This window comes from Tamandua tetradactyla, chromosome 2, assembly GCF_023851605.1.
Source record: "Tamandua tetradactyla isolate mTamTet1 chromosome 2, mTamTet1.pri, whole genome shotgun sequence".
NCBI classification, from domain to species: domain Eukaryota; kingdom Metazoa; phylum Chordata; class Mammalia; order Pilosa; family Myrmecophagidae; genus Tamandua; species Tamandua tetradactyla.
The window spans coordinates 14,880,601-14,903,371 of NC_135328.1; the positions used below are offsets into that span (position 1 = coordinate 14,880,601).

Sequence of the window (22,771 nt, forward strand, 5' to 3'; positions counted from 1 at the left end):
AAGCTGTCGATATCATCTAGGACTCTTGATTTGGGGAGACAGAAATAAAGCACACTAGTTTAAGTAAAGAAGAGATTACTGTTTCAAGCAACTAAGAAGGACAGAGATGGAGCTAGCCTGAGGGTGGTCTGGGATAGAGAGTCGCCATCAAGACACTCATCCCAGCTTCCTTTTACATTATTATTATTTTTACAAACAAACAGCTCCCCTACTCTCACGGTCTTACCTCCTTTGGCGTCATTCTGTTCAGCCATGTACACCCCACCTGCTCTAGGTTCCCACGTCCAAAACGCGAGAGAAAATTCTTTTCCACCAGAAAAAAAAAATTTTTCAGGAAACAACGCTGAATGGCTTGGCATCAGTCACATGGCTACCCCTAGACCAATCAAAGTGCACATAAGGATGAGCTACTCTGATTGGCTCAGCCTAGGTCATGTGCCCCCCTCTAGAGTTACAGGGTGTGTTCCTCGCGGGGCATGCTGGGCAGTTACTCCTCGGTGTGTCAGCAAGTGGGTGGCTTAGGGGGTGTTTTTTCTGCCTGCTGTCCAGGATGGGCTACAACTTTTTACAGCTGCTCCGCCCCCGTTCATGGCTTTGCTGCCATGTTTATTCTAAAAGGTACTCTGTGGAACAGCTCATCTTGATGTAGCTTAATGCTGACCCAAGCTGCCACCCTCAGCTGCTGTGTACAGAGTTTACCCAGCCCCACATGACGGGGGCCCAGACGCTGTGGCAGTCTCGCTAGGGGCCCAGGGTGGATTCTACCTACCCCGGGCCTGGAGTCTCCAGCAATAAAGAGACCCTGGCCTCCATGTGCTCTAGTGACCCTGGGGCCACTGATCTCAAGGAGTTTGGGGGTGCTGAACTTAAAACAAAAAAATAACAGTGCTGAAAGGGGCCAATTCACAGGTGACAGAGGGTAAGGGGCCTGCCTGCCCACGAACTCAGAGCTCGTTTTGGATGTCTCAGTCCTCTGAACACCCTCTGCCCCTCACTAGCTTCCAGTAGGTTCTCAAACAAGTTTCTGATGAATGAATGAACTGGGATTTGAAGCCAGCTCTGCTCTATCAGTCTGCCTCCCCTTGAATCTAAAAACCTTAATTTCTGGATTTCAAGTCCTTTCCTGTTGGAAGGGAGGTGGTTTCACAGCAGGGGTGGGTAGGTGCTAAGACAGCCTCAGCACTCGGACCTAGCCTCACTGAATGAGGGCTTGACAGGTGGTGTCGGAGACCAGGAGGAGGGGAGAAAGGATTGGAGAAGGGTGAGTATATACTTATTTTCTTTTAACTATTTATGATTTGATCCTCTGTGGAATAAGCAGGACAGGGATTCCATTTGTCATCTGATGGATGAGAAAACTAAAGCTCAAAGAGGACACGTGATTTACTCACCTTCCTCCCCCCCACCCCCACCCCAGCAGTGGGTGGCCGGACAACCTATTCCAGGTGTTTCAGCTTCTGTCTCACTAAAAACAGCTGTGGCTGAGGTGGCTGGTGCCTCCTGCACAGGCTCTGGGCACCTGGGGCTCTCTGTCCTCAGTGCTGGGGCAGGTCAGACGTCCTGGGAAATGACCATTCGCCTCTCTGATAGCAGCCCTCATGCAGGGTCTGACTGGCAGGGAATGATGGATCCATGGAGGGGGACACCTGAGACACGTGCTCCACATGGGCTCCCAGAGGACCCCAGCAGCATTGAGCTCCTGTCGCCCACAGGACTGACTCACTCCATCACACACCCTATGGTGTCCTCTCCCTTCCTTGCTGTACTTCCATGCTCCCCAACGGGTTTTCCTGGGCTCCGTCCGTAAATAAGGTACTTGTCTTTGAATCCTTATGTTAGAGTCTCTATGGGAGGTAACTTTTTTAAAACAAGGGGACTGGGGGTGGGCCAAATAATGATAAATGCAGCCTTTAGAAAGTAAATCCAAGCTAGGGCTAGAATATTGTGATGCCCTCTTACACCTCCATGGTCCTTTCTTGCCCTACCCTCACCTGTCTTGCAAGTTTCTCCACCACCCATTAAGGAGGTCACTACCTGTGAGGCTGCTATAGGTCACGCTGCCAAGAACCAGCACCATGCAGGGCTGACTCGGGCCCTAACCCATCATGACAGTTTCCCATGGCTCTGACAAGGTGCCAGGAATGGGTTGACACATGCCCTGCCTTCTCACAAAGGCTGTCTCTGTGCCCAGCCTCACGTCACCCAATGCTGGGACTGACTCAGGGTGACCTCTGCCCCTAGTAGGGCGGCATCCAGACGCTGGGTCTGACAACCTGGCATAGATCATGGAATGCTGGTAACTGGCCAATTCATCTCACCCTCCTACTGTAGGGGTGGGGAAACTGAGGCCAAGGGAGAAGCATGATCTTGTTCAAGTCTGACAGTGCTTCATGAGTGGAATGGGGCCTGAACCTAGGACTTTAACTTCCAGCTGGATGGATCTTGCTGCTTCTTATCATGCGGTATGGAAAGAGAAGAGGGAAGTAGACGAGAAGGAGCCCAGGACATAAAGCTAGGAAAACTGCCCTTTGAAACCCAGTTTTGCCTGCTATTGGCTGTGTGACGTTAAGCAAGTTACTCAGTTCCATGGGCCTCAGTTTCCATGACTGTAAAATTGAGGTTCTATTAATCATCACACAGGTCTGTAGTGAGGCTTAGCTGAGATTCTCTGGCTGGAAGACACTTAGTATACAGCAGATGCTCAAAAAACATTGGATGACTGGAGCTGGATCTAAAAGGAGCTCCCCTCCTTTTATCCGGGCTCCCCACATCGGTTAAGCTCCTGGGAGGATAAACAGAAGCGTCCTCATCATCTCCATAATCACTTCTGGGAAGCCTACAGCAGGGTCTAGGGCAGAATTCCCATGTCATGTGCTTCTAAGTCCTGCTTCTCCAGGAGAAAAAGTGCCATATGAAAAGAGAACCACACTGCCGAATTTTTGGGCAAGTGTTACATTAAGCCAGATCAAGGTTATGTGCTGCAGAGCTTCTCGCAGCCACTGCTCCTCAGTCTGCGTGGCTCACGGGTGGCATTTAGTGAGCATATCTGACCCCGTAGCTCTTTTGGGAAGATGCTCTGCATCCTCAGATTGGGTGAGAGTGCTCCAGGGAACAGAGTTTGGGAAACAATTGCGAGTCTACTGAAAAGGCCACCTGCCTGAAGTCAGGCATTATTTTCTCTTTGCCGTTCACTCAAGGTGTGATCTGGGACATGTCCTTTACCTCTGCAGGCCTCAGTTTCCCCACTTATAAAATGGGAAAGGGGATCAGAGCCAGATCCCCAAGGGCACTTTGGGTTCTGACCGCTTCTCCTCCACCCTTAGTTTGCAACCCAGTTCACCCACCTCTGGCCACAGACACTCCTGGGAGAGGCAGGGAGGGCTCTGAGAGGGTGCCTGCAAGTGGTCCCATGGCTGGAGAAGGTAGGGAACTGCGCCAGGTTGGCCCCATCTGCCTCCTGCCACAAAGGAGCCCTAGGAGCCGCTGTCCTCCCCTCCCTCCTCACCCCTCCCTTCTGGGACAGTCAGCCACTGAGGAATTAAGAGCAGGCCCAGCACCCATTCAAGCCATTCAGCAAGACAGGAAGCCAAGCCAGTTGAAGCCGCGATCCTGCCCATCTGCCTCTGCCAGCCAGGGCTGCGGGGTTACACACAAAGGGAGGCCCAGCCTGGGATGCACCACTCTGGTGGCTGGGGCAGCCTGCCCAGCTGAGCGATAAGCCCATGTGGTGGCGGAGCCAGGGGCTGAGCCCCAACCAGGCTGGCCTCCGGGGGCCAGCACTGCCCTTAATCAGCCCACAGTGGGTGGGCTCCGGGTGCCCAAGGGCATCCCGCGCCACCCCCCTACAGTCCCTCCGGCAGCAAGGTCCCCGTCACCACACACAAAGTTTCGGCTTGCGTGCAGGAGTCTTTTCCCAGGACAATGCAGAGATCTGTACAAAAGGCAGGCAGGCGGGTGAGGACAAGTCCACCTCCTGGAGTTAGAGCCTTGGGAGGCCTCTGGGAACGTGCTGCTCATTTTCTCTGCCTCCTTACAGCCTCTCCATCTAATCCTTCACCTAGACCATCTGACCCCGGCTTTCATAGCTACTCTAAGACAGAGATGTTCTTTCCAGTTCGCGGAGGGTTCCTTCCCACCAGAACACCTGACGGGTGGGTGTTCACAAGCTGGGATCCTGCTGAGAAAATTGAGTTGCAGGTTGTGCAAAATGCCTCAAACTTCACTTATTCCCAATTTTGGCCTGTTCATGTATGCCCCATACTATTTTGACATAATATTCTTCTTAATAGCAACTCATTTTTTAAATTGAAATAACATCTTCGGTCTTTGCTAAACATTGATGTCCGTGAAATCATGGGATTTATGTGCTGATAACACCTAATACAATAAAAACAAATTCCCAACCATAAAAAAAAGGAGGGGCGGGGGTAGTTGTTCCTGTACTATCTAAAATGAGCCTGCGAAGCAAATGAAATCAAGGGTTGGGATTAGATCATCTGCAAATCCCCTTCAAATCTTAGGCGCTAGGACTTTAGGATGCTGAGAATCCACTTGGCCACTGATTCCGAAATGCGCCTCAAATACCTAAGCCAGACTCCATGATCACCCCAGGCTCCGCCTTTCCCTTCACCCTGAGGCAGTCACTAGGTGGCCAATTCTGTCTCCTGAACATATCGTGCCCTGTCCCCTCCTCTCCCATCTGCCTGGGTTCAGGCCTTCGTCTGCGCTTACCTGAGCCCGGTGGTGTGGGCCTGTCCCCTCCTGCCCAGCTCAGTCCACCCTCCACCTGCAGCCAGAAAAACCTTGTCACCATGCATTTCCAAGACACCTGGAGCACAGTTGCAACCCATTAACAATTGGTGGGATTATGACATTTCTAATGAGGCTAATCTGCTCATGTCTCTTCACTGCTCAAAAGCTTTCTGTGGTTTCCCCGCAAAATGCAGGTAAATGGGAATTCCTTCACCTGGCCTAGAAGGCTCTTTCTGGTCTACCCCTTACCGACTCCTTTAACTGTCTCTCCCCCTGTGTCACTTCCCAGCTCTGGGTTCTCCAGCTCAATCACATGTGTCACACTGCTTCCTGCCTTTGTGACTTTGCTGATTGTCCTTTGCCAGAAGTGTTTCCCCTTCCATCACCCTCTCTCCCTCTGCGAATATCCAGCCCATTCAGGATCTATCTCAACTGCTTTGTCCTCTCCGTATTGCTTAGCTTTTGCTGCATAACAAACCATCCTAAAATATAGTGGTTAAAAGCAAACAAACCCCAAACCCCATACTGTTATTTCTCACAATTCTGTGGCTTGGTTGGGTGGTTCCTCTGGTCTGGGCTGACTTGGCTGGGGCTCGCTGGTCTAGTAGGGCCCCCTCCTGCGTGAGGGACTTGGTTAGGATGGGTGGGGAGCCTCTTAAGCGTGCTCTGGGCTTCCAAGAGGCTAGCTCGATCTTTTTGACCTCATTGACTCAAGTTCCCAACAGCAAGAGAGGGGTGAACACCAAAAAGCAAAAACTTATCAAACTTCTACTTGCATCACATTTGCAAACAGCTGCTGGCCAAAGCAAGTCTCATGACCAAGCCCCAGTTCAAAGGGTGGGACTGGGAAAGCAGCAGAGTCATATTGCAAATGGGGTGCACAGTTGGGTAGGGGGGAGGTAAATGTGGCTGTTTTGCAAAGTACCAACCTTTCTGACACCTTCTGTGGTGAAGAACTCTTGTTTTGTCTTCCTGGTACATATTTCTCCCTTATTCTGGTAATGACATCTTTCTTTCTTTCTTTTGAAAAATGGTTCCCTCCTCATTTCAATCAAAATTCCTCCCCCTGCCACAGGAGTGAGTAAGCTGGGTCAATCACAGTATCTCATCTCCTGGCCATGGCGAATGGTCAAATATCAGGTATGTGACCCCACACATACCAGTCAGATTCTTCCCTGGGATTATAAAGTTTGAGCTGGGGGTAAAGAACCCACTTTTCTCTGTTGATGAACTTGTGTCGGTGAGCCCAAAACTGCCAGCAGTCACAAAGCTACAAACCCTACACATAACCCTGTCCTGTCCATCCCATTTGCTTACATGAACCAATTAATACTTCATTCCTTCTTTTGTCCCACTGTTGTATCTGGGGGTCACCTCAGTTATCAGGCATTGCATGCATGACATCAATCAAGAAATGGGCCAAACTTTGATTTGTAGCAGCAAGGAAGGAGGGTCAAGAGTGCTATGTGAGAAATAGCACTTTTTCCATGTTTCTGTTCAAAGAGAAATTCTCCATCATGGATCCCAACCAGGAAATTACTCTGCTGTTACTCTTGCCATTGTCACATTGCAGTGTGGAACACAGATATTCAGAACAAGCTGCTCACATCAGAGAAGGAACCCCACCCTTAGATGAACATGAAGGCAGGCTTCTGGGATCTTAAGAAAGAACAGAGGAAAAAACTCTGTAGGAATAAAATTAATTAAGGCTTGCATTTGTCACAAACTTTGAGTAATGTCATTAGACAGGCCAAAGGATGTCCTTCAATATTGATAAGGGCCTTCAGATGCTTGAGCAAATATTACTTTCCTGCAGGTGGCATAGGACAGGTGCCCCGAGGGGGACATGTGAGCCTGGAAGAAGACAGGTCCATCAGGAATGGAAGCCCCTCCTTAGTCTAGCCATTCTTGCTCTTTGGAGTTTGGGGCATGCTCCCAAATATTAGAGTTTCTAGAGGCACATTGGAAGGGATTATACAGCACTCCCAGGTTTCAGGACTGACTTGCCTGCCCCTCAGTGTTGTAACACCATTTAGTTGAGCTAACGGCTGCCCTGGCTGTACTGCCTTAGGTACCCGCAAGCAGAGTTCTCATGTGTCATCCTTCAGCCAGATGGCCCCATGCCCCCCAAGCCCTTGGTTCTCACTCTCAGTGAGCTGTACCACCACAACCCTCAATCCCCAGATCCCTCCGGCTCCATCTTCCAACCACATTAGGAATTGCTCTTAATTGTGGCTGTAACTGAGTAAACTGAGTTTACTCCTGTGCACATTGGCTAGGAATTCCTGCTTAGCCATGGAGCTAAGCTAATGAGACCCCTCTGACTAGGAGCTGGATGTTTATGTTAAAACCCCTAACCTGATTCCTTTATGTCACTCCCCATCCATTTGCAGTAAGTTGCATGTACACTTATGCTTTAATAAATGTACAGTAATGTATACTTAACTATTGTTCAATAAGATGCTTCCATCATTCTTTTTTTAATGGCCACCATTTATCTTAAAATGTTTTAATTGGGATATCACAAATATACTGTGAAGTGCTGGAAATGTCCTCTATTTTTATCTCAGTGTGCATATATGTATTCTTTTGTGTCTGGCTTCTTTTGCTCAGCATCATGTTTCTGAGATTCATCCCTGTTGCATCAATCACTAGTAAGCCCATTTTTTATTGCTGAGAAGTATTCCATTGTGTGAGTAGCTCAGACTCTCTTTGTCCTTTCACCTGCTGATGGACATTGAGTTTCCAGTTTAGGGCTATTATGAAGACCTGTTGCTGTGGATATTCCTGGACTTGTCTTTTGGTGACTAAATTTCTTGGTGGATACTCAAGCATGATTGGCAGATCATCTGACAGGTGCATATTTAGCTCTAGTGAATATTTTTTTGAATTCTCTGTTATGTTTTTTCTTCATGAAGTCCCTGCAGGTACTGACATATGCAGACCCCTGTCTGGTTAGCACCACCTGAACTTGAGTCTGTATTCTAGAGCTCCAGACAACCCAACCAGATCAATAGACTCCTTTCTAGAATGCTCTCTTGCTGTGGCTTTTTTTTGTATAGTGTGTGTTCACACTACATGGCCCCATCTCACACACTGTTGCAAACATTTTTTATGTGTCCTTCCTTCCCCTCACCATCCCCATTAGCCCAAGTCATCTGTCTTCCCTGCAATCCCTCTTGCTTGCTATAAAATGGACCCTTCATATCTGAAGATAAATAATAATAGCTAATTCATTACTTATCTCTTGCCTTGTGACCAAGTATTCCAAGGCTTAATGGTGTCTGTGCTGGTTTGAAAGGAAGTATACCCCCTAGAAAAGCCATGTTTTAATCAAAATCCCATTTCATAAAAGTAGAATAATCCCTGTTCAATACTGTATGTTTTGAACTGTGATTGGATCGTCTCCCTGGATGATGTGATTTAGTCAAGAGTGGTTGTGAAACTGGATTAGGTGACGCCATGTCTCCACCCATTTAGGTGGGTCTTGTTTGGTTTACTGTACTCCTATACAAGAGGAAACGTTTTGGAGAAAGAGATTCAGAGAGAGCAGAGCAGAACAACATAGCCACGAGAAGCAGAGTCCACCAGCCAGTGACCTTTGGAGATGAAGAAGGAAAACGCCTCCCGGGGAGCTTCATGAAACCAGAAGCCAGGAGAGAAAGGTAGCAGATGATGCCATGTTCACCATGTGCCCTTCCAGCTGAGAGAGAAGCCTTGACTGTGTTCACCATGTGCCTTCTCACTTAGAGAAATCTTGAACTTCATCGGCCTTCTTGAACCAAGGTATCTTTCCCTGGATGCCTTATATTGGACATTTCTATAGACTTGCTTTAATTGGAACATTTTCTTGGCCTTAGAACTGTAAACTAGCAATTTATTAAATTCCCCTTCTTAAAAGCCATTCTGTTTCTGGTATATTGCATTCCGGCAGCTAGCAAACTAGAACAGTGTCAAACAACACACATTAATTAGCACACTCTCTGCAGTCAGACATGTGGTTGCAGGTGGGTGGGCCTGACTCAGGGTCTCTCATGAAGTTGCAGCCAAGGCATCAGCTAGAGAAGCCATTGTCTGAAGGCTTGACTGGGGCTGGAGGATCCTCTTCCAAGGTCCCTCACACTCACTGTTGGCTGGAGACCTCCGCTCCTTGCCACCGGCTCCTCATAGTATGGACACTGGCTTTCCTGGAGCAAGAGATCTGAGAGAGAAGCAGCATGCTGCAGGTCCTTTGTTGACCTAGTGTTCCAAGTCACATGCAGTCACTTCTGCTTTATTCTGTTGATTAAAAGGGACCAGCTAACTCCACCCAACCCTCAAGGAGAGGGGAATTAGTCTCCACCTCTTGAAAAGAGGAATATTAAAGAATTTGTGGACATTTCTTAAAGCCGCCATAGCTAACATGAGTCAACGTTTATTGACAGCCAGCTATGTGCCAGGTGCTGTACTATGTGTTTCTGCACAATATTTTGCTTCATTCTTACAACAGCCCTCTATAGGAGAATCTGTCCTCTCTTTTTCAGACAAGAAACTAGAGGGACTAAGAGATTAAGTGACCTTCCCAAGTTTTCACAGCAAAGGACAGTGCTAGGAAGGGAACCCAAAGTCAGACTTCAGAACCTGTGCTTGTAACCACTGTCCTATATAATGAATGAGAAGTGGGGGAGGGGGGTGATTCTGTGAGTATAGGGTTCTCAAATTATGGAGTAAGCTGAGCAGTGGCCCCAAAGATATGTCCACACTTTAATTCCTGGAGCCTTGACTATATAATATGGCAAAAGATGCAATTAAGTTAAGGGTCTTAAGAGTAGGAGCTTATCCTGTATTGCCTGAGTGGTCCCTAAATGCAATCCTATTACCCTTATGAGATGCACAGGGTGTTTTGACACAGATGGAAGAGAAGACACACAGAGGAGAAGGTGATGTGAAGAAAGAGGCAGAGATTTCAGTGATGCAGCCACAAGCCAATGAATGCTGGCACTGACCAGTAGCTGGAAGAGACAAGGAACAGCTTCTCTTCTAGAACTTCCAGAGGGAGCATGGCTCTGCTGACACCTTGATTTCAGACTTCTAGCCTCCAGAGCTATGAAAGAATAAATTACTATTGTTTTAAACCACTCAGTTTGTGGCGAGTTGTTACAGCAGCCATCCAAGACTGAGACACATGGTAAAGTGTATTACCTCTCCAATCGTCAGTGAACCAGAATGGATTGTTTTGGGCTTGTTAGCGTGGTTCTTGCCTTTGGGTCAGCCTGACATAAAACTCATTCTGAAACAACAGTAAGAAAACTAAAATCAGGTAAAAGGAGGAGGAAGAAAATTATATAATATACACATATATTGTTATTATTGAGCTTAAATTTTACTCTAAGCTTCCTGGCAGCCAAGGTAAAAAGAGAATCAAGATGGGTTACATATTTTCTTTTTCTGGTAAATAGGAAACAATTCTGTCCTTTAAGAAACACATGGTTTTCCCTTAGATGAAATTCTAATAAGAAGTGAGCAAGAACATCTTCACATGATTGACATGGAACAAGGCAAAATAAAATGTTAAGTGATTAGAGAAGATCTAAGAACTTTTCTCATGTAGAGGTTTCTCGTGTCAACCCTGGATAAAATCTACAGCACAACAAGAAAGCACAGCTCAACACCTTGAACACACAGGCTGGCACCCACACATGGATATAGTGTACCAGCTTCCACAAAGTGCTTCCACATCGATTATCCTATATAAGCTCAAACAGCTTCTGAGAGCCAGGCAGAGAAGATGGTGTCACCTCCATTTTACTGATGAAGAAACTGAGGTCCAGAGAGGCAAAAGGATTGTCCCAAGATCACACAGCAGGTGAGCGGCAGAGCTGTGGTTCCCTGAGGCTCCAAGAACAAGTCTCCTGGCTCTATTTAATATAAATGCCTCATGTGTTCTGCAAGGATTTCAGAGCCGTCTGTCTTATCAACCTAAGTACACTGAGCCTTTGTGGGTGATAACTCGTCTCACACTCCTTGGGAAACCTGAGTGCGTGCCCAAAGTTGGTTCCTAAAAAGATATCTCACTATGGGTCAGGCCCGCCAAGGAGAGACCACGCCCCCTCCCTGCCCTCCCCCCGCCCCCGCTCTCCCAGGACCACCAATAACCTGGTCTGCAGGTCAGGGTCCCAGCTCGCTGCTACCTTTGGCAGTCTTTGGAGGTTCCCGTTCAGTGGAAACAGTGGCCGGAAGGAGAGGAGTTGGTGATGGGAGTCGCGAAGAGACTAGGGAGTGAGGCCACGCCCCGCCCGGCCGAGGGCGTGGTCAGGGCGCTGTCCGCCCCGCAGTGCTGACCCTCCTCGCGTCGCTGAGAAGACAGCTTTGGCTCCAGCTTCTTCACCCCCAACCCTTCCGGGACAGCAGCTAAAAGCAGAGGAGACATTTCCTCACCAGAGAGTCCGTGAGGGGGAGAGGGAGCCTGAACAGGCTGCCTCTGCTTCCACCCTTTGGTGCCTTTTTCTCCCTAATTCTTCCTTTTCACCCCCTTCCACTCTCCCCTGGAACAGCCACTCGCTCTTCTCCCTCTACCCCTATCCCCTCTCCCCGTCGCTACCCTCTTCACACACTAGCTGTACTTCATTCCTTAAACCCTCTGAGCAGAAACCCTGACCTCACAGGGCGACTGAGAAGCTCAGCTGAGAGAAGGTGCCCCATGTGAGTGCGCTCCCCTCAGGTGGAGAGGAGGGGGGGTCACCTCCTTTGTCTGCACCAGCAGAGCCCCGGCACATGCTGACAGTCCTGCGCTTTGGGCCAAACAGCCACTGGAGAGGGAGCTCGGGCTGTGGGGCACGTCAGCCTCTGCCTCCACCCAGGGGAACAGCCCCGGTCCAGAGTGTCCCGCCACATCCAGGAGGGCCATATGGTGACAGATGATAATGGATGAAGATCTCTAGGGGGAAAGGAAACAATGATATATGACTCACCTGCTCCATCGCGGGCACAGACTAAGCGTTCAATATGCATTATCACCCATCATCTTCATGAGAAGCCTAGGAAGCAGGTACTATTATTAGTATACCCATTAAACAGACACATAAAGAGGCTCAGAGAGGTGAGGCAACTTGCGCCAGGTCACACAGCTACTAAATGATGAAGACAGGTCAGTCTCATCCCAAATGCCAGGCAGTGCAACTTTTTTTGTGTATACTGTGTGGCGGGGTCACATTTCATTAGTTTTCCATGTGAGTGTCCCATTATTGCAGCACCATGTCTTGTATTTTTATTTGTTTGTTTGTTTTCTTTCTTTCTTTGCTTGCTTGTTTGTTTTTTGGGGAAGTGCATGGGCCAGGAATTGGACCCAAGTCTCCCACATGGCAGGCGAGAATTCTACCACTGAACTACCCTCACACCCCTGTAAATTTTTAATATGGGAAAATTCAAACATAGAGAAATAGACATGTTACCTAACACCCAGCATCATTGATGAGCTGTTCTAGCCACAACTCCTTCATCCTTTCCTTATTTTGAAGCACATCTCAGACATTGCCTAGTTTTGTCCATGCATATTTCAATACATGCCCTTAAAAGATGAAGCAAAATTTAAAAACTTAGCAAAAATACCATTGCCGTGTCTTAAAATGTTGTGAGAATTTCTTAAGATTATCAACCGCTAAGGCAGCATTCACATTTCCAATGATTACCATATCTTTTCTGTTCTCTCCTGCTGCCTCTTTCCATAAAGATCATCACAGCTCTTCCACTGCAAAGCCCTCCCATGCACATTATCTCACTTAATGCTCATGTCTGTCCTCGGAGGTTCTCTCAAGCTGAGGCTCAGAGAAGGGAATGAACTTGCCCCAGGTCACACAGGAGAGTCAGGCACTGATTCTTCCCACCCCAGGGGCCTCACAGCAAGGAGGTCCCACTGCCTGGAGACCTGGCCTGCACAACTCGGCCCCCTCTGGCAAGCCCTGAAGGAGCAGGCTGAAGACTCTCCCCCCACCAGCAGTAGGCTGGATGGTATGCACTCCCAGCTGGGGAGGTACAGCCAAGCCCCTGTCTCTGGGTAAGAACAGGAGTAAGACCTTGGCTCTGGCTTGTTGGCAGGCAGTAGCTCCCCAAAGCCCGGGCAGTGGTGGGGGCTTCCTGCCCAGCCTCCTGAGCGCCACACCTTAAGCCCGTTGCACTATGGCAGATTGGATGCTGGAGCTGACGGGCAGGCACAATAGCCGGATCACTCAACCCTCCCTGTCCTAATTCTGCTTTTCACCTAAGTGCAGGAGGAGGGCAAAGGTCTTTCTGCTTTTCTTCTGGGAACCTCCTGGCCTAGCCAGCCCTGCACATGCAGAAAATACCAAGGATTCCATTCTAAATCCCCCCAGCTTTTGGGGGGACAATTTTTCCATTAGTGCGCAGGTGACAGTGCAAACCCCTCTGCCTGGCATTCACAGCCTGCAGCCTTCCCAGTACCATCAACCCGACTTATCATAGATACCAAGGAGGTCATGGTGTGATTTTGGGAAAGGCAGGAAAGCTTCACACAAGCTAATTCTGGAATGCCACAGTTAGAGCTTCATTTCTTTAGTGTTAGACTGCATTCTCCATTGAAATGCCAGCATCAGTTCCTGCCAGCAGTGTCCATTGAGTCTCCTTCCATAATTCAGATTTAACATTCTAACAATAAACACTGGCTAGTCTATTGCCCAGATAGACATGATATTTCGTTTCTCCACAATTTTGCTCATGCTGTTTCCTCTGCCTGGACCCTCACTCCTGCCTTCTTCATTCACTAAATTTCATCCAGGTGTGCCCCACGACTCTGCTGGAGCATCACCTCCTCCAGGAAGGTCTTTCCAAATGCCTCCCTCCCCTCATCAGCCTCTGCAGCCCCCAGATTAGGTCAAGGGACTTCCATGGGCTCACATTTACCCTGACGCTTATCTCACCATGTAATAGCCTGCAACTCATGCACCCCTCAAGGGCAGGGTCAAATGTTCTCGGTCTTCCCCGGGCCTGAACACGGGCCCTGGTGCACAGTAGGGCCTTATTGAAACACTTTCTCTCTCTCAACCTTCACTGCAGCCCCTGGGGGTTAAGCTGGCCAGAAGTTATGATTCATCCCATTTTGCAGAAGTGGAGACAGAGAAGCAAAGTGACATGCCCAGGGCACCCGGAGCTGAGTGGGTATCCGTGTCCTGCAGTGGCCGTAACAACATACCACACCCCTGGCGGCTCAAAACAACAGAATTTTATTGTTTCACGTTTCTGAAATGCAGGTGTCAGTGGGGCCGGGCTCCCTTGGAAGGATTGACAGGAGTATCTGTCCCTTGCCTCTCTCTCCTGGCTTCTGGTGGTGGCCGGCAGTCCTTGGTGTCCCTTGGCTTGTGGCAGCATCACTCCCACCCCTGCCTTCATGCTCACGTGGCCTTCCTGTTTGTGTCTGTCTGCTTCTTATAAGGACCCCAGTCTCAGTAGGTCAGTGCCCACCCTAACCCAGTTTGGTCTTGTTTTAACTAATCACATCATCAAAGACCAGATGAGGTCTCTTCCACGGAACAGGAGTTGGGAAGTGAATACATCCTTTTTGGGAGAGGCGACTTGACCCTTAACAGTGGGGATTCTGTGCTCTTACTGGTACCTCTGGTTGAGGGCGTTGCTCTCGCTGCTGCCCTCTTGCCTGGGCCCTGGACACCGGGCCCGAGGAACTGTGACAAGGTGCTGCGTCTGGGCACTTGGCTCTAACAGCTGTGCCCCAGCACCTCCAGCGGAAAGCCCAAGTTCCTATTCAGGGCCTCGAGGCCCCCGTGCCCTCCCCACGCCCCCCTCTCCAGCCTCGTGCTCTGCAGCTCCCCTTCTGATGCTCTGCTCCCTCCATAGACACCTCCTCGCCCCTCTCTGGGCTCACCCTGAATCTTCAGAACCGTTCCTTGCACCCAAACTCTGTCCCTGTCGCACCTGGAGACCCCATGAGCTAGGCAGCTGGATGAAGAGGTGGGGCAGATGTTCACAGGACCCTTCCACCGTCGGGGCGGTAGCAGCGGAGGGGTCAGCACGAGCTGTTCCATCGGACTTCTCACACCATGGACGCGGAATCCCAGAACGCTGAGAGGCGCTCATCGCTGTTCCCCTTCAGAAAAATCCCCCCAGGTGGTGTAACTATACAGCCGATACATATCGTATCGGTGCTTGCATTTCAGCCAGGGCAGAAGCCGCCTTATGTGCAATGCTGCATTTCATCCCCATGAGAACCCTAAAGCAGGCTTAGGTTCTTCTTTGTACTACAGATGAAGAAACTGCAGCTCAGAGAGGCTGGTGAGCTTCCTTGTGGACACATAGCTGGGAAAGAGAGAACCAGGATTCAGAACCCCGCTGGGGTTCTTAACTGCCCTCCCCACGCCACCCCCTGCCTCTGCATCATCCCTCGGCCGATTTATGGTGTACTTAAGCATATTAAACATACTGAGAAGACTTGCTTAAATTTAACAAATCCTTCCCTACACTTGTTTGAGACTGTTTTTCTGAAAACTCTCTTCATATCTCATGGAATAGTGATGTTCTACCCAGCACAGTTTGTGAAATGCTGCCCGTAAAAATGTCAGTTCATATCCTACCCACCTGGGAACACAGGGTGGAGGAGTAGAGGAGACTCAAGAAGTGCCTTTTTATTACATATCTAGGATTCTGGCCCAGAGAGGGCAGGGTCTGCCCCCAGGTCACACAGCCCACAAGGGGAGGAGGCAGGTCTCGACTCTCACCCCACAGCCAAGAAATCTGTCTTACTCCAGCCGGGCTGGGGGAGCTGGTGGTTTGGAAACCTCCCACACCTTCCTCTAGTGATCACACAGACTTACTGACATGGAAACTACTGGAAGGGGCACGAACTTATTAAAAAGAATCATAGGATCAGGGAACCACTAAGCAGGACAGTCTCACAGAGACCTCAGCTCCTCCAAGACAAGGCGGGAGAGGGGAAGGGATTTCCCAAGGCTACGGAGCAAGTTCAAAGTACAGCTGAAGCTAGAATCCGAGTCTGCTCAGAGGCTCTGCCTGGCCTTCCCTGCAGTTGCTGATATGTTTGTCTGTCTCCTCAGAGTGGCTGGAGGCCCCTTCAGTTCCTGACTTCCTGGATCCTGACCTTTAGGGCTAAAGAATGAATGAGTGAAACACTTGATTTTTACCCAAAACTCTATTTCTCAGCTGGATCACTTTGATGGCTGGAATTATTTTTGGCTGCTTCTGAAAATGGCTGTACTCTTAAAGGATAAATACTTGCCACAAAGAGTGACAGTGATAATAGCAGCAGTTATATTGTGCTTACTACATATATACATGCATGTATACATACATATGTATATATGTATAGAGTAATGTCTGATAACTGGATATATGTATTTGTACTTACATATATATACAACAGCCCCTTTGCCAAGCATTTCACTTATATTGAATTATTTAAATCTCACAGCAACCATAAAGGTAGGTACTATTATTATCTTCATCCCCTTTTTTGTAGATAAGAAAAACATGAAACAGAGATGTTGAGTAACTTGAACGTGGTCACACAGCTAACAAATGACAGAATCAGAATTTGAACCCAGGCACGGTAACATCAAAAGCCATGCTGCACTACTTCTCAAAGGTGCAGCATTTCTGAAGTGTCTATTATATTTCAGACATTCTATTAAAGTGTCACTTGTCTTTTCTGTAATACTCAGAGCAAAATTTGAGATAAATATTATTGCTTCCATTTTATAGTGGGAAAAAAATGGAGGCTCAGAGTAAAATAACTTGCTTGCCTAAAGTCACACAGTTAAGAAGTGACAGAATTTTAAAATTTCAACTTATGTGTGAGACTAAAGCAAAAAATGTTTATTTGGTACAAAATTTATATTTTGACTAGTGTATTTCTGAATATAACTTATGTAGATAGCTTGGTTGAACACCATAAGTACATGGAACCTTGGGTAGGACATGAGATTTTGTTGGTTTGTCCAGAGTGATGCCCTGATGAATCCCAGAGTGATTTGATCAGTGAGTGGAAAAGTATTTGCAAAGTTCCCTTCGGGGAATGGTGAGAACGGGGGAAAATTCAGCCTCCCCAACTTGAATTCTTGATATTCTCACAAGCAGTGTGGACAACCAAAGCTATAGGCTGAGCCCCCAGTCTTGGGGTTTGTTCATATGAAACTTAACCCCACAAAGGATAGGTCAAGCCTACTTAAAATTAGGCCTAAGAGTCACCCCCAAGAGAACCTCTTTTGTTGCTCAGTTGTGGCCTCTCTCCAGCCAACACAACAAGCAAACTCATCACCCTCCCCCTGTCTACGTGGGACATAACTCTCAGGGGTGTGGACCTTCCTGGCAACATGGGACAGAAATCCTGGAATGAGCTGAGACTCAGCATCAAGGGACTGAGAAAACCTTCTCCACCAAAAGGGGAAGAGTGAAATGAGACAAAGTGTCAATGGCTGAGAGATTCCAAACAGAGGCGAGAGGTTATCCTGGTGGTTATTCTTACACGTTAAGTAGATATCACCTTGTTGTTCAAGATGTAGTGGAGAGGCTGGAGGGAACTGCCTGAAAATGTAGAGCTGTGTTCCAGTAGCCATGTTTCTTGAAGATGATGTATAATGATATAGCTTTCACAATGTGACTGTGTGATTGTGAAATCAGACTGTGTGTCTGATGCTCCTTTTATCTACCTTGTCAACAGACGAGTAGAACATATGGAATAAAAATAAATAATAGAGGGAACAAATGTTAAAATAAATTTAGTTTGAAATGCTAGTGGTCAGTGAAAGGGAGGGGTAAGGGGTATGATATGTATAATTTTTTTTTCTGTTTTCATTTTATTTCTTTTTCTGAATAGATGCAAATGTTCCAAGAAATTATGGTGATGAATATGCAACTATGTGATGATAGTGTGAATTACTGATTATATATGTAGAACGGAATGATCAAAACAGGTATGTTTGTGTTTATTACATGTTTTCTGGTATTTAAAAAAATAAAATTAAAAATACTTAAAAAAGAAGAAGTGAATTGATGGAGTTGGGATTTGAAGCCATCAATTCTGATACTTCTGTAGTCACCTCTCACAGCTTGTAGCTGAAAGGCCATACATAATTCGGTCAAAATAGAATAAAAAAGCAATGCATTATAATCTTCCACAATGTCATGTGAAATATTTTTCTTCAAATGTAGACATATCTTTCTTTGGTTGGCTGGTTATGCCGCCAGGTTTCACTAATGTATTTGTTTCATGCAGACAGATCCTTATTGGATTACACACACACACATACACACACACACACACACACACACACACACACACACCAGCCTTCACTGGATGTGCCAGTAAATGCGACAGGCACTGACCCTGCCTTCATGAGGCTTACATTCTGGTAAGGCAGGTTCATCATTAAACAGTTTATTTCACAGTTAATTAGCCAATCAGAATGGCGGTAGTTGCTACAAAGGAGAGGTAGAGGGAGCTGCGTGGCAATGCTGCCGAGAGTGTCTTCCGAGTACAGGGTGTGCTGGTTCATCAGCAGAACTGTCTTGAAAACTGTCCTTAACGTGAACTTTTTCTTAGTTCCATAGAGCAGTTATAAAAAGAGAGCAGGGGAGAAGCAGCTCTTGTTGAGGGAAATAAAACAAGATTGCTGATCAACACGTAGCCATGGGAAACAGGACTATTTACCAGCGAGCCAGCGAGAAGCGCGCGCAATGACAAGTGTCTCTTGAACCCCTGCTATCTGAAGACCTACAGTGTGACGGAAGTCTGCAAGGGGCTCGCCCGACAACGCCGTTAGAAGGGACTGTAAAAAGCGCAGCCTCTGCAGAAACGTTGCCACAGATACCCGTGTGACCCAGCAATTCAACGCTGTCAGTTACCCAAGAGACACGAAGCATTACAGCCACACGAAAACTTGTACCCAAATGTTGCCATTATTATCCCCATGTAAAGAGCAGAAACCATAGGATCGGAGGGGTTAGCAGCCTCCTGGCAGGCCAGCTGCACAGCTGTGGGGTTAGGCGCAGGGTTCAAGCCCGGTTGCTGGGCCAGGAGTTCTCAGACCCTTTCTCCCCACCACGTTGGGTTCCTTTATCTGAAAGCTCATCCGCCCAGGGTTGAAACTTTGATTCTGACATCACAGGTGTGCCCAATCTCCTTGCAATGCCATCTCCCCTCCACGGGGCCCTGGATTAGACACATTGTGTTTTCCGGAATCAAAATGAGAAAATCACATATGATGCAAACCTCATCTCTTGGGGGAAGTGTTGGTTACTGGAATGATTGCATTCCTTTCCCCTGAGATACAGGTTTCTTGAACAAAAAGCTTTAATATTTTGTTTATGTGCACGGAGAAACCATTCTCCCTCTCTCAAACAAGCTACCTGAGTAGAGTCTTTTCCTTGCCTTTCTAAGAGTTAAGCAAATAGTTTCCTCCTCCAAGGTCCCCCTCTTGGTGCAACCAAAGCTCGCCTCGAGTTCCTGGTTCCAAGTTCCGGACCAAAACCATTTCCTGCTACACTTTTCTCAGTGCTCAGAGGATACCCAGGGCCTTGCTTTTCATTTGAAGAGAAGGAGGCTCTTCTTTTCCAGGCCCTCCGTCGGGTCTGGGAACAATTTTTACCTGATCACCCTGCAGGCCTGACCCCACAAATGCCTTTCCCAATCACAGAGCACTCGGGAGCACTCCCCAACCTGGAGAATGAAGCCAGCTTTGGAATGGCCACACATGGACTGTGCCTCGGCCAACTCGCCTCCCTAGGAAGCTGCTGCCAGCACCCCAAACCACCCCCAACTTGGGGGCCTGAGACCCTGAGTGGCCACCTCGCCACGCAGCCCAAGCAGGCACCTCGCCTTTTTTAGGAGGAACAGGGAAGAGGGCGCCCCGACAGGCATGTATGAACAGCCTCCCGCCTGGGAAGCTTGCCTTTCAGGTTTCCTAGGAGCTGATGTGTCCGTGGACTCTGTAATGAGGAGGGATTTGTTTGTTGAAGGATCTTTTCAGCATTATTGCTTAACTCAGAGGTGAGAAGGGGGTGGGGGCAGGATGAGAGTGACTTTCCTTTGCCTTCCTGAACAGTCCAAGTTAAAGCTTTGTCTGCAGCTGCCCGGAAAAAAAAGCAGCCCAGACAGTTGTTTTCATTTCTAATGTTTTTTATTGTAAAATACAACATATATACAAAGCGAAGAAAGGAGAAAGCAATAACTTTCAAAGCACATGTCAACAAGTAGTTACAGAACAGACCCCAGCATTTGTCATGGGCTAGCATTCCACCATCTCAGATTTTTCCTTCTAGCTGCTCCAAAACACTGGAGCCCAGAAGGATTATTAACACAGTGTTTCAGCAGTCATACTCATTTGCCATATCCTGTTTTCTCTGTTATACCTCTTCCTTCTCCTCTCATCTCTCTCCCAATCTATCAAGATCTTTAGGCAATGCCTGTTCAGACTTTTTCAGGTTGGTACTAAAGGATAAGGGGGTGTAATTAATTGACAGTCTTGGAGAGGCTGGTGCCTCTGCATTTCGGGATTTACCTGACCTAGGAACCCCCTGGGAATTATAGGTTCCAGGAAGCAAACTTAGTGCATGAAACTTTCATAGAGTCTCAATTCGAGCCTTAGGTGTTCTTAAGAGTCAGCAGGAGTTGATTGGAATTTAGCCAGCCCAGAGAGCTTTAAGGCTAGGGTCCTAGAAGTTTTAGTCCTGGCTTTCCCCCTGCCCTGAGGTGTGACCAGGGACAAGTCACTCCTCCTCTCTGGGCCTTAGTTTCCCTTCTGTTCAATGAGAGAGTGGGGCAATATTAGCACCAGGGAGCTGCCCAGTTTTAAGATCCTTGGACCCAGTGCCCCAGCATGACAATGAAGAAGCTCCTGGTGGCGGGCTGCAGAGGGGCTGGTGGCCCGGATGGAGCTTCCTGCCCTCACAGCTTCCTCGCAGGGTCAGATGGGACAAGCCCCCCGTTGGCTAGTGCCCTGCGGTGGACCAAGCACTGGACCAGAGTCTGGGCTCTGGGGTGAATTATTTAACTTCTCAGACTTCAGGTTCCTCATCTGCAAAATGAGGACAATGATAAGTTTGTAGGAAGGATGCTTTGGAAACTTTTGCAAATGAGCATTACCCTCCTGAGTGCTTCAAGACCCCTTGTGAGGCCCCGTTGTTGACACTGCACCCTGCCTGTGCGTGTGGCCCATTGTCTGTCCAGAGCTCTCAGGATACATGCCCGTTCACCACCCACCCATTCAACCCCAGTGCCTGCACCTTGCTCGCACCTCCACCCCAGGCAGGCTGTGCAGGTAAATCTTGGGCACTCTGGCGGGTTTGACTCCCCAGGCTGTCGATCTCCATTCCCCTTTATCTGTCACTGTCCCGGCCACTTGCCTTAGAGTCCTTCCCTAATTGTCTGGCAGTCATGGCCAAAGCAGCTTGACCTACCACTGAATTCTGCTCATGTATCCTTGGGAGGTCTCTGGCTTCTCTCACGCCCCAGTCAAACTTCATCATCTCTCTTCTAGATCATTCCATGGCCTCTCCACTGAGCTCTCTTTCACTTCATCTCTCCAACCAAGATCACCTAGAAATTTCCCTTTCACTCAGCTCTTACCACGTCAATATCCTGCTCAAACACCTCCAGTGGCTCCCTAGTGCTGCTGCCAAGAGAAAGTCCAGATGCCACAGCTCGCAAAGAGTTCCACCCCACCCCTCCACCATGCCCCTCTCTTTCTTCGACTCCCATTAGACTCCTGAATTGGCGTGAGCTCTGTTTCCTGGTCACGCCTCGTTTTCCATTTCTGCCACCACCCTGCTCTTTCTCCTGAAATGCTCTTTCCCCAGCCTCTTTCCATGCCATCTCTGCCTGTTCAAATACTGCCCCTTCTGTAAGACCCATGTCCACCAGCCCTCCTCCAGGAAGCCTTCTGAGACTTCCAGCAGTGTGGTCTCCCCTTCTACTGCACTCGCCCAGCCTGAAGTTGTCCTTCTCTTGGGGTCCGGAGCACTTTCTGCTTTACGTTAAGAGTTCTATGGTCCGTGGCTGTACCCCACCCCCACCCCCCTGTCCCACCCCAGAGGTCAAGGCTGTGACTCCTCCGGCTCAATCTCATCCAGGGCCAGGCACACTGTATGTGCTCAATAAAAGCTTAATTTAAAAAAAAAAAGGAAATAATTTGTACTATATTTGTCCCCTCAGAAAGATTATGGGTTTCTGTTAAGAGAAATCATAGTTTATGTTCTGTATCTCTCCAAGGACCTAGCACGTTGCTTAATAAACTCTGGGAAAAAATCTCTGACGATCATCTCTGGGCTTTGGGCAAATTAAAGTGGTAAGTAAGACACACCGGGCCATGAGGAAGGTGCATTGTGGATTAAACCGGGCATCCCAGGGATTTCCCCGAGTGAAGCAGCAGGACCTCGGAGAAGCCCCCACCACTGTCACTTTCTTCTGAAAAAGTCTCCCAATTGGCCAGACCCTCCAGGCCTCAGGCCTCCAGGAAGGGTGTAGGGGATGCATCCCAGGGCTGTTTGCTGCTGCCTGGGCTCTCCCAGGTGGGTGAGCGACTTGTAGCTGTCCCATCCACCCAGGAGAACCCAAATATACTTCTGAAAATTCAACTTTGCTGGGTGGGAGTTCCCGGTCTGGCACATTCCACTAAGCCCTAAGCTGGTTTAGGGGCTAGACCCATGGCTCACCTTTTGAAAAGCTCAATCCGGAAATTGCCGGATGATTAGAGAAGCAACAGTGACTTCAACCAAAAATGCTGGGGGTGGGGAGCCTTTTGCTGGAAGACTACCTCGGGACAGAGAGTACAGGTGGTCACCCACTGCCTGGGCACATGGCCAGGGTTCTCTTCCAGCCTCCCATGCGGCCAAACAAGGACACTGGACCAAAAGAAGGACAGGGGAAATGACAAGTGCTGCCTCTCAGCCTGGCCTTAGAAACCTCCACACAGCATCATCACTCTCTTCCCCCAGGTCTAGGGACCTGAAAGAGGGCAGAGGCATGTGGTCCAAGGAGCTTGGGTCCCTGAATGCTCTCCAG

At 48.4% G+C, this 22,771-nt stretch overlaps 1 long non-coding RNA gene across 1 annotated transcript; it reads left to right on the forward strand.

The window, feature by feature from the left end:
* The first annotated feature begins 468 nt into the window (after positions 1-468).
* LOC143666333 (uncharacterized) lies at positions 469-20,093 on the forward strand. Its single transcript, XR_013167536.1, has 3 exons — positions 469-1,261; positions 17,588-17,684; positions 18,314-20,093. It is a non-coding gene; the product is annotated as an uncharacterized LOC143666333 (long non-coding RNA).
* Positions 20,094-22,771: the final 2,678 nt, after the last annotated feature.